Genomic DNA, 18,119 nt, shown 5'->3' with positions numbered 1-18,119 from the left:
TAAAATACTAGCATCTTTGGCAAGAACATTTGCTTCTCTATCCTCTCTGCATCACTTAATACATGAAGTGGTGTCTAAAAGATGCAAATGTCACTTGTCTTTAATGTCCTGGGTAGATAACAGACAGGATCAGAGCCCTTTTCAGGCTCCCATTTCTCCTAGCAGATTTGAGAAGAGAAATTTGTTTTAAGAAATGGAGAAAGATATTTCACTTTCAGCTAAGCACAGAATCTCCCTATATTAAAAAACCACAAACTAAACTTAGTCAGAATCTTGCCTCCTTTTCAGTGACACATTCTTTACAGTGGCTTCCCCACTGAAAGCCCATTTAACACCCCTTCTGGGTGCTTTTGGACGAAGAAGAAGTCTATCAAGAACACTCTGATCTTCCAGGGAAGAATACTTGATTGACCAGAGGGAAGAAAGGGCTCCTGGCACCAAGAGCTTTCTGTCCCAGTAAGAACTTTCCAAAGAAGCAGAAACACACCCGGGAGCAGCAGAGAGCAGCCAGGGCAATGAAAGTCACTCTTTGGACACACTTGCTTTCTGACTGCTTGTGTCAAAATGCCTGGGGACAGCTGACCAGATCCAGCCTTGGGGCTCAAGTGTCCAGGCCCTCTATCCCTGTGTGAACATTGCTATTTCCTCTTCTGCTGGGGGAAGGAAGACGACAGAGCAGAGGCAGACACCTTGAGAGAAGCTGCACATGAGAATCCTTAGAGATGTGCAGGTAAGAGACAGTGTGGAGCCTAATCTCGCCTTCCCAGGAATAAGTAAGAAATAACAGGCCTGAGAAGACTTGGTTAGTGGAGACAGCTTGGTGGAGGCCACCAAGGGGAAGTGGCTCCTGTAGGGAGGCGATGGGGGTGGGGAAGCTGGGGTGGGTGGGTGGCAGCTGGATAACAGGGAAGAAGGTTGTTCATGGCTGCAGTGGGTTTAGGCATTTGTTTCCCCCAGCACGGTGTTGGAGAACCGTTCAGATTGTTCAGGGAAAGAGGATAGACAGCCTTTCCTATGCACTTCTGCTTCTGGATGTGTATGTGTGAATATATCTCCATGATGTAAATAATTATACAATGAATGTATAGCTGTGCTGGCCCAGGACCCAGGGCACTAGGAAGAATTCCATTGGAGGACTTGAGTAAATGATGAAGCAAGATCCATTCTATGGAAAAGTAAGATGATCTTTATGAACGCAATAGGACCTAGTTAACTGAGAAGTGCAAGAAGGGATCCTACTTAGCATGGAGTTTAGTAGAGGAAGAAAATCTTCATTTATCCTATGACAGGGACTCGAGGGAGTGTTCAGCCATTAGAACATTTTCTGGGGATATGCAAGGCTCTGTCTGGGTTTGACCCACTGAACTACAAAGTCATAAAGACAGAAACAATAATACTAGCAAAAACTGCAACATAAGAATCAATAACAGTAACAATAATACTAAGTAAAACTGCAACATGAAAACCCACAGCGTTTGTTCCTAAGCATAAAGCATGCAGACAATCCCACTTTTGTTGAGCACGAACTGTGAGGACATGTGCTGACCTGCAGGCGGTAGAACTCTAGTCTTCTCTGTATTAATCCAATGAGAATGTCTGCTGTGCCCTCATTCCTCAAAAGCTCTCTTATAAGGTAATCGTATTCATGGGTTTATCTTGGGAGACAAACAACCAATTTAAATACCAAAAGATAATATTTAACTCACTGTCAACAGTATAAATGAAGTAGCAGGATCAAGTCTGACATATTTCACAGCTATCAGAATTGTTGTCCTAAGCCCTGTTAATGCCGTGCCCTGAGTAACCATGGGAACAAACCCCTCTCATGTATGTAGCATGTATATAGTTTTGATGATTTTAATGCATTCAGAAACTTCCATCAGTGTTTTTATTTTATCTTGATATGTAAAAGTCATGTATCAAACTTTCAATGTGTTATAAGGCAATGAGCTAACCATTACCTACCGTGTACAGAGAGCAGTGACTTTATATTTGGCAGCTAGACAGACATTAGCAAGCTTAGGGGACATTACAAATATCCTCTTTCCATGTGGAAACCTTCTTCCCACTAAGAATATGAAAAAGTAGACTTATTGGGGCCTTTTTGGGGCTTCTTCCTCTTAGTTAAAAGAGTGAAACATGAGTTTTATTTCTAATCCTAGCTGGAAATATAATATTCAGATTTACACCCAAAGAGCAGAACCTTAAACATACACTGTTGTTTCTTGTAACTGGGTTTGTCAGTCACCTGGCCAGGAGGCCATTCCTCAGGAAAACTGATTTCCCTGCAGATTTGCAAAGGAGCTGAGAGAATTAATTATCTCTTATAAAGATAGTGATTAATTATCCCTTTATAAAGATAGTGTACTTACAATCCCAGGACCCTCTCCCTGGGGTGGATGTTTACAGGTCTACTTTGTGTAGCTTACTTGCTTTTCTGAGTTTTAACACAAACTGGAGGTTTTCCTTGTCCAACTCTTCTTTGCATTCAGGCCCAAACCCTTTCCCTCTGTGTTTTCTCGCCGTTTTGTTTGTTTTCTTTTTGGGTTTTCTTTTTAACAATCACTTGCTACAGCTGCCTATAGATTGCTTTACTGACCTGAGTTCAAAAGGGATAGCTTTTCTAAACTTCTCCTTCTCCTTCATCCCAAACAGCTGTCTGGGTATAATACCTTGTTTATCCTGCTGTTCTTCCTCTCTAACTCCCTGAAAATGGTCTTTGAGCTTCCCTTCCTGAGTCCAATTTTTTAAAATTCTTTTATCAACAAGACCAAGAACCCACAACAGAAAACTTTGATTTACAAGTAACAAGGACCCCTGGCATGTAGTACGAATATATATATATATTATATATTATATATTGTTTAGAAGTGAAGGTCACAGTTAACTAATAAGGGATCATAATTTAATTGCATACAAATTTGGTGGGAATTCAGAAGAGAAGACACAGAGAGACTCCAAACCAGAATGTATGAACTAATTTACACAGTCTGAGAGCCCCTGTGTGCCTTGTTGACCTGGAGCTGCAGATGGAAAGACACGGGCCCACTCTCATGTTTCTGCATCATGAGAACCTCTTACATGGAAGACTTTCTATTAATGTCTTAGCATTTTTGTGTGTCTTTAGGGAATTCTTACAAGCATGTTGGAAAATTTCCACATTCTGACACGTCATTCTCCCCGGAAATTTTTGTTGATAAGAAATCTCAATTCTGTCTCAAGAATTCATGTAATTTCCCTCAGTATCAGTGTCTGAATCTCTTAGCCCTGAAGCATTTGGCCTCTTTTGGAAATCAAGGCAGCTAAGGCACCCATTCGTGTTTCTGCAGGCTGTAAATAACATGTTCCTCTTGTGTAACCTTTCAGGTCTTTCACCATACTTTCCTCTGTTCTCTCCACTCCTCTTGAATTGTTTGATTTTCTCTCATCCTGTTGAGCTGCTACGGTGGAGGAGTGGAGGCTCTGGCTTTAAAAACTGGTTGGGGGGGCGTCACAGAGGGACACAGTCTTAGTCATCTCCTAAGGTCTAGCCATAACTTTCTAGTTTCTTCTGTCCTTACCACTGTCAGATTGTACTATCACAGGAGGGCTAACTGGGAACCTATTGTCAATAAACTGTAATCTCTCCTCTTTGATAGACCGGGGGTACATTAGTTCTTCTTGATAGCTCAACCAGGAAAAACAGCTGAGAAAAATACTGATAAAGTTTACATAATGTTCACATTTTGTCCATTAGCAATTCTTACAAAATTCTCTTTGGTAAGGAAAAGCAAACACTCAAAATATACTCATGGTTATTGCTAGGTTTTACTTAGCCATGCACTGTTTCATTAAGTCATATGTGAATGCAATTTCTTTTGGCAATTACATTCTCAAAACCAAGTGCATTTCCTTCAGGCCATTTTCCCCAGTGACTACAAATTTGGCTGCTGGTTCTTGGCCCTATTTTGACAGAATTCAGTCCATTAAGAAGCATGTTTTCTAATTTCCCTAGAGAACGGAGATTGTTATCTTTACTGTCTACGTCACTGGATTCAGAACAACCAAGAGAATGTACCTCCGGGGTGCACATAAGGGACTTTTCAGATTGGTTTAATTAAGGCAGGAAGACCCACTCTTAATGTGGCAGTAGCATCTGAGAGGCAAAACAGGGTAAAGAAAGTGGAGCACCAGGATTCATTTCTGCTTCTCACCAGAAGATACAGTGACCAGCTGCCTCACAGACTTGTTGCTGTGACTTCCATGGTGAATTGAACCCTCAAAACTGTGAGCCAAGATCAACTCTTTTAGTTGCCTTTGTCATGTATTTTACCATGGCAACAAGAGAAGTAACTAATATAGGTATAAGCTCGTGTCAGAAGGTTCAAATAACAGCAAGCTAGAATGTTTGATTGCTACCCATTGGTAAGGAAAAATCCATTTGTTTGACTAGATTCATCTCTTCCTACTGTATCCATTTCATTTGTAGACTCGTAATCTTTCTCTACCTTAATTCTCCTAAATATCTATTCTGTCTACCATCTGTCCCTAGCACTTTAGGCACACTGTGCAATGAATTAATACAAAGACAGAAATAAATTAACTTGTAATTTTTGGGTAAAGTGAAAATTTGAAGTTTTTTGTGTCTTCCATGTTGCCAGAGATTTATTATATGACTATCATCATGTTAAATTCATTCTCCATAAAACCAATATCCCATCAGATGAATTAAATGCTGTTTTAAAACATATAGCAGCACTGTGATATATCATGAACTTGAACTCTAGCAGCAAGGCATATAAGATTAACTTCACAATTACCAAAACTAGAAGACGGAGCTTCTGAGTGAGAGTCTTATGATATAAGCCTAGCTGTGACAAATGAACAAGTTGACCAATTTCCAAGGACATGGCTCTCATAATCTCCATTTAATCACAATCACTGCAGACAAAGTGTCAAGTATGAAAAGTTTTAAGAGCTCTTGAGTGAATATTTCTGTATTAATATTGTATCCTAACACTGGGACACTCAATGTCTAATGTTACATATCAGTTAGACTTTTAGCCGTCATGGATGCTACGGTACTGTATTTCTGCAGCTTAGCATCTGCTGTAGGAGTTAATAGAATTCAGAGGAAGTGAATTGGCACTGCTGGACCTGGATGCAAGAAGTGAGAGCAGTAAAGAGGGTATTTGAAGAGACTGGTACCATTGCTAATGATTTGGAAATATAGCTTCATGACTGAGTAGATAATATTTAGTGGTGAGGCAAATATCTCACCTAACACAGAGGCAAAGTATTAAATCCAATAAACACAAAAATACATCATGATCAGGCAATTCTTATACACTATTAGAGAATCAACTGCAATAGCCATTGTAGAGTTGGAGACTCGCTATTAGGATGACTATTTGCACCAATACTTAACATTTTCACATCTAGTCATATACCTCACAGAAACTCTTCAACTGTATATGAGCAGAGGTATGGCAAGGTCATCTGTGGCACTAATGAATTATTTGTTTATTTCAGAAATATTCATTGAGTGCATAATTCTGTTCGCTTAGGACACCACTGAGAGTTAAACAGAAATGCTCCTGCCTTTATTGGCATTTCAGATATGATTTGTGATGGCAATAAGTTCAAAATCATCAAAATTATTAGTCACAAGACAAAAACAAGGTTGCATCTAGTCCTAAAATTGAGGGAAATGAAAACGGTTAAATAGGCTTGGGGATTTAGCTCAGTGCAAGGTTCTGGGTTCAGTCCTTAGCTCCAGGGGGTTGTGGGGGGGGGGCTGGGAACAAAACCAAGGAAACTATTAAATCAAGAAAAAATGCCTGCTCCAAATAAAGTATGCTTGATTTGTGATTTATGTAAAACGGGCTTATAAAACAAATGTAGCATGTTCATAGTATCTTGCTTGCCTGAGAGTAGATAACTGTATTTGAGAAATGGCAGAGCAATGTAGAATAAAAAATTTTAAATGATTTTAAATATGTAATAAAATTTTAGTTCTAATGGTCTGTATGTCTGGCTAAGCTTTGAATCTTTATATTACATGTATCTTTTAAAGACCATCTATTATGGCTTGAAATATCTTTCTTGTTGATATTTAGCTGTTATCAAAATTATCTAACAGTCAAATCTGGGAAACATTGGTTCTACCAGTTCTATGTCCTAGTGACTGTATTAGAGGGTGAGCAAAGGTCTGTAAGAGAAGTTGGGCATGTAGAGGTAAGCTCAGTCAAAGATCAGTTAACAGTACCTAGGCAGCTATTAAAAGCACATCAAATTAATGGAATCACAGATATCAAGCCATGTTTTCATTGCTTCTTTATTAATTAATACAGCTCATTTGAGAGAGGCTACATAGGAGACAGACGAGCCGCTGAAAAGTACACAGACAAAAAGATTTATTGGACATTTGGCAGGCGCTCTAGCTTGCCTCAGCTTTCAATGTCCATTAAATGGAAGGATATCATAAGCTTTGGCCTTGGCTCTGCCTGTGAATTTAGGGAATTAACCTAGTGTACCACAACTAGATTTGTTCACCATGACTTAATTCATGTTTTCAGGAATTACCATTGGAAACCTATTTGTATAGTATTTACTATATCGCATGCTCTTGGGAAAATTAACCCTTCTATACCTTCACCCTTCATATGCAGTTAATAAATATAGATAATAGTAGCAACCTAAAAGGTTTTGTCTTGTTTGCTACATAAGGCATTCAGTTTGGACTTTGTACAATAGATTAACACAAAATCAGGGCCATTTGCTCCTCCATTTTACATCAGTATATTGATTTAAGAATAACTGTCAAGTTATTTAGATTGGGCAATGTATTGTTTGCTACTATACCTCTCTTAATATGATCAACCTAATGTATTTTAATCTTTTGAGTGCTATCAAAAATATTTTGTGTTCTGTATTGCTTATCAGAATTTATACCCAAGTTTTTATATACTCTTCGAATAGATTTCTAAATACAAATATTGTATTATCTTCATGGCCCTATTAAAATGGAGGAAAATATTTGGTTTTGCATTATCAATACATTGTGTTCCATGCAAACTACAAAACTTATCATGAAAAGTTACTTGGATGTTTAGAAAAAAATAAAAAACAATTGCTTTTCATAGGACCTGTTTTTCATGACTAATAATTTTACAATGCCAACAATCACATATTCCTTTCTTTGAGAATAAACTTTACTTTGGTAATTTTTTTCAAGTCACTCATGCAAACACAAAGGTACTCAAAAGTGTGGCCCACTAAGCACACACCAGAAAGCATGTGATATGGTGACTGACAGTCTAATTTACACACAGGGTTTATGAAAGAGTGTCAGAGATGCAAGCTTATTAGCATAAGCCTTATGAAAAGGCTTCACATAGGAAAAGTGAGAACTCCTTTTCTCTCAGAAATAAAACCCTTATCTTTGTTCTCATTAAGCTTGGTGCTAAACATAAATGATGTGTCACTGCTTGGGCACCAAATGAAATACATTCTTGTATCTTTTCTCTGGCAGTGTGGTCAAATTAATCAATCCTAGTAGATTTTCTTATTTTGGTGCCTTCTCCCCTTCACACTTTCATCTAAGTCAAGACCATTCACACACTTCAATTAGCATGGCCAGGAAGTCACACACTTCAATTAGCATGGCCAGGAAAGGTTGACTTAGGTTCCCAGTAGATGACAGACTTTCTCCAGAGATAAAAGCAATCTCCCTGCTCCAAGAACCTGCTATGCCAGGGAAGAGCTGAGCTTCTAAATAACCCATGGGAATTAGCATCTTGACTAACTGTCTTACTGTTGCTCCATTACAAGTTCTTATAAACACCATTTGTTTGTAAAAAAAAGTAAGAATTGGCATCTATGTGCTAGGTAAAGGAGAAACACAATTCTAGAACAACACTCAATATTTCTAATGTAGTGAAATTAAGTGCAACTCTTTGGAAAAGATAACATGTTTAAATAAAATAGTTATATATGTTCTAAGGATCTCTAAAAATATTAAGATGGGCATCAACCCTCCAAGATTATATTAAATTGAAAACAGCTCTTCAGATATGTCTAGGCATCAAAATGATACTGAAGGCATCTGGTAGCTGTAGTGACCAGAAATGTTTTAGTTTCTATCCATTCCAGGTAGTGTACACGATCACTAAGAAAGGGAACAAGGGGTGGTATGCTAAGCATGTGGCACTTAACTCTAACTCAGCATAGCATTTGTACCAAGCACTTCCTATGCATGGAATCATTCAGTTCTACAGTGTTCACGGTTCATTTACCAACCAGCAAAATAGATGCAATTTTCAATGACCTTTTCTAAGTTGATAGGTTTTACCCTTAGTGCATCAGAACCGGAGAAGCCAAGCAAGCCCTGGGGCCACTTCCACACCAGACTCTATTTCAACACAATCAGTCTGAGGTTGGCAGTAACCGATCTATTGCTCCATTCTCAAGTTTCAACTTGGAAAACCAGACTGCGGAGTTCAAACGTTAATTTCCTCATGACTTGTCAACACCTCTGTGCTGGCATTAGGGTCACTTTCAAGCTGCTGAACATTCCATGTCCTTTCATTTCCTAGTAAGAATTTCTGTGTTGATGTCAAAGCATTTGGTCCCCTACTCTACATCCAGTTAAAGTTCGATTGGAATAAACTCTATTCATATTTTATACTTTTAATTATTTCCATTTGAGCCAAAGATATTGCACCATTTTTGAGACCCTATCCCAGGCTGGAAAACACCTTCCGTATCTTTCCAGATACAGAAAGAGAAACTCTCACGACCCTTTGTTACACAAACAACTACTTGAATGGAGCTTACAACTCTCTGTGGTATAATTGAAAAGTTGTGGAATTCCCGAAGAAAAATTACAGAAACATAATGTAATGTGATCACCATTTTGTTTTTCAACTGTACTCACAAAGGGGGCGGGTTTTTAGGCTTTTCCAGAAGTTATAAGCTCTGAGAAGTGCTTCAATGGAAGGCTTTTGAAAGGAAGAGCCTGAGATTGTATTTGACCCAGCATTTCATTTTATGTCCACTGTGATGAGGAATGAGTTTATTTGAAAAAAGCTTTTGTTTGCCTGTGGCTTTCAAGGAAGATTTAAAATACATTTTCAATTCTAGAAATACAAAGAGCCATATACGATAATAAAAGAGGCATGTTCATCATGCTCTGTAGGGAAAAGTTTTTAAATTAGATTATATTCACTTGCCATAGTAACAAGTTTCACAAATGCATTTTCCCAGAAGTATACAAGGACACAACTTATTCACCCATATCTGAAACAGTTAGAGGAAAACAGGGGAAATGCTTCAAGATCTACATAGAGCCAGGGATGTTCAGCAAAGAGCTCTAATAGATGAGAAGATGTGCCCAAGATATTGGCAATTGGTTCAATCAAAGTTAAAAAGAATAAAAATACTTCTGCACACAAAGGAGACAGCTCATGGACAGTAGAACACAGTGCGTCTGGCAATGCCTACCTAAGATATATAAAAAGTCTTAAAAGTTAAATACCAAGAACTCAGTCTAATCAATAAATAAACAAATGGACTGAATATATAACTCTTATAAGATAAAATACAAATGGGTACCGGATATGTAAAAACATGTTCAACATCTGTAGCCTTCAAGGAAAGGAAAATTAAAACTTCACTCAGATTTCAGCATAACCCAGTCCAGAATTGCTACAATTAAGCAGACATATAGCTAGACAGACAGACAAAAACCTCTAGTGAGCGTGTGGGAGTAGAGCAGTGGATGCCAACATACATTAGGATGGTCATATAGATTTCTAGCCACTGTGATGCTTCAGATTGGGTCAGGGGATTCTCAACACAATTATAATAAGTAGCTAGAGTGATGGTAAGAGCAGTCACTGATCACGCAGAGGATCAGGGTTCAGCTCCCAGCACCCACATAGCAGCTCTCAACTATTCCAAACTCTAGTTTCAGAGGGTCTGACATCTGCTTCTATTTCCCATGGGTACCAAGTATGGGCATGGTATACATATACACAGAGAAAACCTTACACGTACAACATAAAAATACAGATCAATCCTTGGCAATCAAATCAAATCAAAACATAAGACCATATGATGCTACACCAGTCTTAGACACGAAGGTCTCCAAGACTTCAGGTCAACATAAAACAGAAACACTTAGAAGAATATAGTAACAGTATTCACAATAAGTTATGGAACAGCCTGTATAAGTCTGTTCATAGAAAAATTGATTAAAAAACATATATAATGAGTTTTTATTAGCCATAAAGAAGGAGGTTATAATACTTCCAGGAGAACAGATAAAAATAGAGATCAATAAACTAACTAAAAAGATTCAAGACACTTGTTTTTCTTTCATTTGTGAATACTACATTTTATATTGATGTATTAAATGATGGGTTATATAATTCAAAGAAAAAATGACTCTCCTGGGGAACACGAAGGAGATATTTCTTGGGAATGTTGAAAGTAGTTTTTAAAGGAACATAAGTTGAGTGGCCATACAGCAGCCAGTAGCTCTCCACTCTCAACACCTAAACTTGTGAAACTTACAAACCTTTTATAACTGGTCTCACAGTAGAAGACATGGAAGATGCTTGATGCTCAACAGGAATGGGAACATTATTAAAATAGGAACTTTTGAGTCAGTTTGTAGCTCCTCATAACAATGAAATCCTCCTATATATTTAATCCAATTTGAAGGTACAAAGCTTATGTTTAACACCTGGCTCTCCAGAGGAGAAAAAGAATCCTGATGTTCATAGTTTATCATTGGTTCCCATGGTACATTGACTACTACTCAGTCTAATTTCAAACTTTCAAAGTGATGAATTAAATATATCTTTGGAAAGAGACGGGAAATAGGGACCTCATTATAGTCGCAAGATCACATACACAATGAGCTTAATATCCTCAAGGGCATAGACAGTAACAGATAGTAAGAGACGGAAATTGAATATTGGTTGGCTCAGCTCTCACCAAGTTTCCCAATTGTATGTTCAGATATTTCATAGTGACTGTGGCTTATCAACACATTTCAAATCCCAGGGTAGGTAAACAGCAGGCTTTCACTACTTCCTAGCTACAGCTACAATTGCAACTATGCAGCCTCCTGCACATTATGCACACCAATTTATGAATGAGTTCATCAAATAATTGAAGCAAAATGTTAACACATGAAGACATTAAGATTTAGTTGGTACAAATCAGTATCTATATACTTTTAAAAATAATAGTACTGCATCATATCAGTCCTAAAACAGATTTTAGAGACCATCTACTTCTTCCTGTTTCCCATGAATACTATTGGAGGCTCCCTTCTGATTTGTTCTTCTCTTTCAAATTTCCAAAATTTGCCTCTTTGTTGTGTAGCAATTTTCTCTGAGACCAGTCCACGAAGACAGTAAGTAAACAACTCAAAAATAGATTCAGGAAGTTCCTGAAACTGATCAGACTCACAAGACCAATCCACTCACTCTTTGAACATTATAAACAGTCAACACTGATGAGAGCCATCTTTAGACAAGTCGAGTTGCAAAGAAGCCTCTCAGACAAGCCCAGCTACATGGAAGAAGGAAAGACCAGTCAACTACCTACAAGAAACAAAGACTTACAAAGATTCCTGAAAGAGCTTCTGACCACCTGAGCTACCTGGAGAGGACAAACTCCAACCTGGTGAGCTGCCTGCAGGCTGTGAAATGCGCTGTCCAGATTGTCAGATTTGGTAAGCTACCACCTGTGCTAGGGTGACCATTAGTGATACAGCTGTCTTTCAGTCACTTCTGCTTCTATAAGTAACCCAATAAAACTCATTAGTTCATTTTGGTTGGATTTTGGTGATATCCTTACTTTGGTTTATCCTTGGTTGCCTACCTAGAGGGAGTTTGTTCAGGGTTCCTTAAGAAAAGTCTGTCACGTAACAACTCTGCACATAGAATAACATTTAACTCAGTCCTCTGACTATACTTCAAGAGGATTTCTAATTCCTCTCTGCCAGATCTCATGTGTTTTTAATTCTTATAGCTTTTTGTACAGTGTACAAAATGGAAAATCAGTGGCCATCTTACTATTCTCTATAAATGTCAACCTGCTTTTTGTCTAAATCTATTTGCCTAATTATATGACACATTGGTTAATTTTCATTTTTACAATGCTGAAAGATAGTCAAACACATAAATGCTACTATTATAGATGGCCAATGTAGGCTAAATTCAGAGAACCTGAGCAGTGAAATCTAGAAATCCATTTCTTTCGTATTGGGGGGACTGGGGTGCAGCGGTAATTCAGCCCAGTTGGTCTCCTACTCCTGAACGCCTTTCTTCCATCTCCCAGGTACTAAAATTACAGCCCTGTACTACCACACCAGGCTACGCACATCCCATCTGCTATTATTATTTATTTGTTTCTGAAACCGAATCCTGCAATGTTACCCAGATGACTTTGGCTTCAAGGTATCTTTCCTTCTTGTCCTCTAGAGGGCAGGTGCTGCAGGTACAAACTAAAAGACCTTGCCTATCCAAGAAATCTGCTATTCATTCATTCATTCATTCATTCATTCATTTTTGAAGATTTTTTTTTAAATGAAGATGACCGTCACCTGATTTAACTGTAACTAGACTTCAGTGCACCACTAAGATGTGACAAGGTGAGAGTTGTGTAGTGGGTAGAACGCTGAACAGTCACAATCCAGTGTGTTGATGCTACAGCACCGATGTATCCAGGGTCAGCGTCAATGAGAAGACGACAGGAAGATAAATACTGACCAATGATTGGAGATCTGCCTTTTCAAAGAAGAGCAAGCAAGTGCTAAGCCAGGCACTGAACAAAGGTGTTTCTGTTTCTTAGAGTTCATGGCTAAGAGGGGCTGTGAACAAAGCCTAAACCAATTTGAGACTCCAAGATACAAATCCCATCACTTGATTGATTAAAAGCCACTTGACCTCCTTGCAAATGCAGATTCCTGAGTATTCGAATCTTATTTTAGATACTCCAACTTCATAAGGGTAGAAAGATATACAGACAATAGAAATATTGTTTTAAAAATCGCTTTAAGAGTAAGTACACAGAAAACGTTTTCATGGCGCATGACACGTTCAGGTTTAAGCTGTTAAATAATATTTCTAAATCCTAAGCTTGGTTCAAGTTTAACATTCTTTGCTTCTTCTCTGATGATTTCAGCACACACTGATCTCTTTGATATTGAGGTCATGGGGTTGTTTCCTTTGGATGATTCTTTTACTTCTATTGCCAACTCTTAGGAACCGAAAAGGCTTGTCTTTCTGTATCCTTCCTAATGCCCAACACAGATGCCACAATGCTAGATAGCAAATATCATCCCTATGTGTTCTCTGGGCCTACTCCAGGAATGCTCAGCAGGGACACATTGGAAGCAATTAAATAATGAACACTCATAATGTGGCAGTCACTCTTAGAATTACTTTACATGTATAACTCATTCAATGTACTTAACATACTGTTATCATTTCTATTTTATAAAACATGCATAAGCTGAGAGTTTGTGATTTTCCAAACAGATCCTGCACTCTCGGTATCAAGCCATATTTGTTCTCCGTACTCTGCCCATCTAAAACTGTTATTTAAACAACCACTATATTTGAAGGGGGAATAAGGCAATGTGGTTCTATAGCATTAAATTTTAAAATAGGCTAGACTCTTCCATACAAGTCCAATCAACTATAAAGCAATCTGAACTCTTCCAAGCTGTCGCAGGCTCTGATCAGCATCTGCCTGTTATGCCCTGATGCCTCAGTTCTGGATTAAATCATACTCTGTGACTTAGCATTCCCATTGGAAATCACATCGCAAGGAAGACCCGCCCATGGATGCAGCTATGGAAAGGATGCATACTCTTGCCTTCAAATCTATGACAAGCCTAAATTCCCTTGTGAACCTAGAGGAGGAGTATGCATCTTGATTATTACCAAATGTGTCACCGTCTTTGCTCCCCAAGTCCTCATTCTCATTTAAATAATGAAACAGTAGAAGATACTGTTCATGAAAATATCATAGGTTCCAGCATTCCTGTAGCCTATAATTAATCTCCATATCTTCATTCAGTCATGCCACTATTCAAGCTTTCGCTTGGTTGAAATGCTAATGAGGCAGGATCACATGACTCTAGGACAGCAGCAGAAAAATGGCCTCCATGTTTCTTCTGACATGAATAAAATGCTTTTGATAATATCAGTGAGTGAAAAGTGCACACGTTTTTTAATACAAGATTTAGTTGAATTATATCCATCCTTGAAGATGAATAATTGGCATTTAAAAGAATAATTTGGTTGAAAATGTCAAAGCACAATGCAACTACATGTCTAATATTTCTGAACTGAATTTAGAATATTCCAGGGCATTTAAACTACTCATTTTTTACAGATGTCCCCCTGTTTGCTAATAATTTTTCTAACTCTTCTTCCAACAAGTTCCCACAATCATTTTTTTATGCTAAACTGCCTGCTGTTGTAAAGATGAGCTTGGGACACTAGTCATTACTGTTCAGAAGTCAGAGAACTGAATGACCTGCCTCAGATCACTGTATGAAATGAACCTTACTGAGCCTGATTATCTCTTAAGTTACAAACCAGATTCAAAGGCTTAGCAGGAGAGATCCTTATTGAGAGATAATTTAACATACTGAACATGTAAGATCCTTATTGGCTGAGGCATTCCTACCCATCTGACTTCAATCTGATTTAATTCATAACACTTGTACATATTCAGAACGATGGCTTACGAAAACTCATTGTATGAGAACGGTATACACACATAGTCTGAATGTGCTAACCAGTTTTTTATTGCTTACGTTCGTTGAAATTGTATGTGAGTTCTTTTCTATCTTCACAGTTGCTGCTTCACTTTTATATAGCCATGCTTCAGCCTCTTTTAAAACTAGACAATCTTTGGGTTGTTTTGATTTGCATTTCCCTGTCCACCCATCAGACCTCCCAAAGCTCTCAGGGACTGAACCACCAACCAAAGAGTACTCATGGAGGGACTCAGGGCAACAGCTGCATATGTAGTGGAGGGTGTCATTGTCTGGCAGCAGTGGGAGGAGAAGCTCTTGGTCCTGTGAAAGCGTGTTTCCCCAGTGTAGAGGAATGCTGGGGTGTTGAGGTGGGAGTAGGTGGGTGGGAGGGGGAATATCCTCGAAGAAGCAGGGCAAGGGAGGATGGGAGAAGGGAAAACCTGGAAGGGGAATAACATTTGAAATGTTACATAAACTATCCAATAAAAAATAAACAATCTTTACAATTGATTGCAAAGAGGATCAGTTGTTACCCAGCAATGTCAAATGCAGAAGACACTGAGGCTATGTCACAGTGAAAGCCAACTTTCATACCAAGAACACCATCTAGTTGAGAAAAGGCATGAGCAAAGAGGAGGTGGGTACTGCTTCAAAACCCTCAGGAATAGAGACATACCTAGGTAGATTCCCTGGGCAGATGACATCAGATGTAAAGTCTGAAATGCTAATGATATCTGCACTTGTCTCAAAGGCTCTGGGTTTTTCTTAGCCAGTGTATGAATATAGCTTATTATTTTAAAAAGCTAAATGCGTTTTCTTATGCATGTAAGCGGAGATTAATTCTTACAGAATTCCAGGAAGTCTCAATGAAATATCACATCCAAAGCATTTCTTACTTAGATGGCGGAAGCAATGCACAAGAAATAGACAGACTGTCATCAGCTTTAAGTATCTAAACTTACACTTTTGACAGGTAGAAATCCCATAAAGAGGTAAATGGAAGTTGTGACGTGTAGGCTCATTTGCCTATAAATGGCCTTACAAATCAGTGGGTATGTATGCACTGCCCCTGGAAGACAAGACCACAGCCTATTAGCACAATAAGCTTTATACTGATTCACTGGCAACGTTCTGTGCCCAGGATATGTGGGCTTTCATGGCTGAGAATAGTGAACACCTCAGTTATGAATGCATCAATAGATACTAAAGCAGCTGCTCAAAATAATATTCTGTGAATTTGACATGACAGCTGTGTTTGCAAAGGTGCTTTTAGCAAAATCAGAATAGTGATTAACTTTCCTCCTTGAAAGGGGTTACATTAAATCATCTTATCTAGAAAATGGAGTGAGAAACTTCTATCTAGGTCATAGACATCCTCCTGTTTCAGTTCATTTTTGTTCTTTTTCCATCCCTCATTCAGCAGAAAACCATCAGCTTAAAATTAAGATAACTCAATGATGCTTTTCTGACTCCTTTTATTTTTTTACCTCAGTCATTCATGGATCACTGAAAATACATCTCAGACATTTGAGGATCTTCCAGCAAGATTTGGCTATAGACTACCAGCTGAAGGCTTAAAGGGTTTTTTGATTAACTCGAAACCTGAGAATGCCTGTGAACCCATAATAGTGCCTCCACCACTAAAAGACAATTCCTCTGGTACTTTCATCGTATTGATTAGAAGACTTGATTGTAATTTTGAAATAAAGGTTTTAAATGCACAGAGAGCAGGATACAAAGCAGCCATAGTTCACAATGTAGACTCTGATGACCTGATTAGCATTGGATCCAACAACATTGATACATTAAAGAAAATTGACATTCCATCTGTCTTTATTGGTGAATCATCAGCTAATTCCATAAAAGATGAATTCACATATGAGAAAGGCGGCCACGTTGTTTTAGTTCCAGAACTGAGTCTTCCTTTGGAGTACTATCTGATCTCCTTCCTCATCATAGTGGGCATCTGTCTCATCTTAATAGTCATTTTTATGATCACAAAATTTGTTCAGGACAGACATAGAAACAGAAGAAATAGACTTCGTAAAGATCAGCTTAAAAAACTTCCTGTACATAAATTTAAAAAGGGAGATGAGTACGATGTGTGTGCTATTTTTCTGGGGAAATATGAAGATGGAGACAAGCTAAGGATCCTTCCGTGTTCCCATGCTTATCATTGCAAGTGTGTAGATCCCTGGCTAACTAAAACCAAAAAGACCTGTCCAGTCTGCAAACAAAAGGTTGTCCCTTCCCAAGGTGACTCGGACTCTGACACAGACAGCAGTCAGGAAGAAAACCAAGTGTCAGAGCACACCCCTTTACTTCCTCCCCCAGCCTCTGCCAGTCATTTGGGTCTCTGTCAGAATCCCACTCACATCAGAACATGACAGAGTCGTCAGACTACGAGGATGACGACAATGAAGAGACGGACAGCAGTGATTCAGACCATGAAATTGCTGACCACAGTGTTGTGGTCCAGCTGCAGCCTAAGGGTGAGCAGGGTTACAACATAGCAAATACCGTGTGACTTCCAGATGGCTGGTTTATTTCCCTTAGAATGTTTCTTTAGGTATATGATTTGTTTTTCTGCTCCCTTTAGAAGTTTCTGTAGAAATAACTTATTTTTTAGACTTCTAGTGTAATCAAGTTCCTGATCAGGCTATTTGGTCTCTGACACTTGTCTCCAACAGTGGACAGCTACTTCACTAACAAGTAACAGACGGTGCTATAGCTCAGGCATCAAACTAGCTCTCTGGGCATGACAAAATGTAGCCAAGACACTTTAAAAATCTTCAATATAGCTTGAACTGAAGACCGAGATCACAGTATGCAAATGTGTCTTACACACGGAGTCTGCTACGGTCATCTAGCACAAGCTGAAACAACTCTCACTCTCCTGAAGTTGCCTAGCATTGTTGGGTTGGCACATTTCTCTTCTGATAGTCCTTCTATGTCATGATTAATGAGTGGCAACAGGCAGTTTAGGATTTTTCTTCATAGTACCACAGAGAAATAAAAGTTGTCTTTTTCCTCTCTATTCCCAAGTAGTTTTTCCTCATAGGAAAGGTATAGGGTTGATTTCAAATACTTTGTTTTACGGTTTTCAAAACCACAATAGTGTTATGGGTTTGATTCCATGGAAGCATCTCTGGACCTTAATTTCTCTATTTTAGTATCCTTTTGTGTTGTGATTTTAAAATGCTACATTAAATACCAAATTTCAGAAACTGTTAATATAAGATCACATACCTATTCATAAAGAGCATCTTATGCTATTAGCCCTGCTGAACCACGTGCAGAGGAAATTGTTCAAGTATTGGATTTGAGAATAAGTGCTTTTGTTCAGTAG

At 38.4% G+C, this 18,119-nt stretch overlaps 1 protein-coding gene and 1 pseudogene across 3 annotated transcripts in view; one reads left to right on the top strand and one right to left on the bottom strand.

Moving 5' to 3' along the window:
- The window catches only part of PDE4D (phosphodiesterase 4D), a gene marked incomplete at its 5' end in the record, with an annotated part of 1,034,128 nt that overhangs the window by 581,493 nt on the left and 434,516 nt on the right, over window positions 1-18,119 (bottom strand). The window lies entirely within an intron of this gene.
- LOC308433573 (E3 ubiquitin-protein ligase RNF13-like) lies at window positions 617-17,297 on the top strand (annotated as a pseudogene). Its single transcript has 2 exons — window positions 617-730; window positions 16,263-17,297. The product of its transcript is annotated as an E3 ubiquitin-protein ligase RNF13-like (transcript).

Source organism: Micromys minutus (genome assembly GCF_963924665.1).
Source record: "Micromys minutus genome assembly, chromosome: 20".
In the NCBI taxonomy this organism is placed as follows: domain Eukaryota; kingdom Metazoa; phylum Chordata; class Mammalia; order Rodentia; family Muridae; genus Micromys; species Micromys minutus.
The sequence above is the reverse complement of the archived record's forward strand: the minus strand, read 5'-3'. Positions and strand labels throughout refer to the sequence as shown.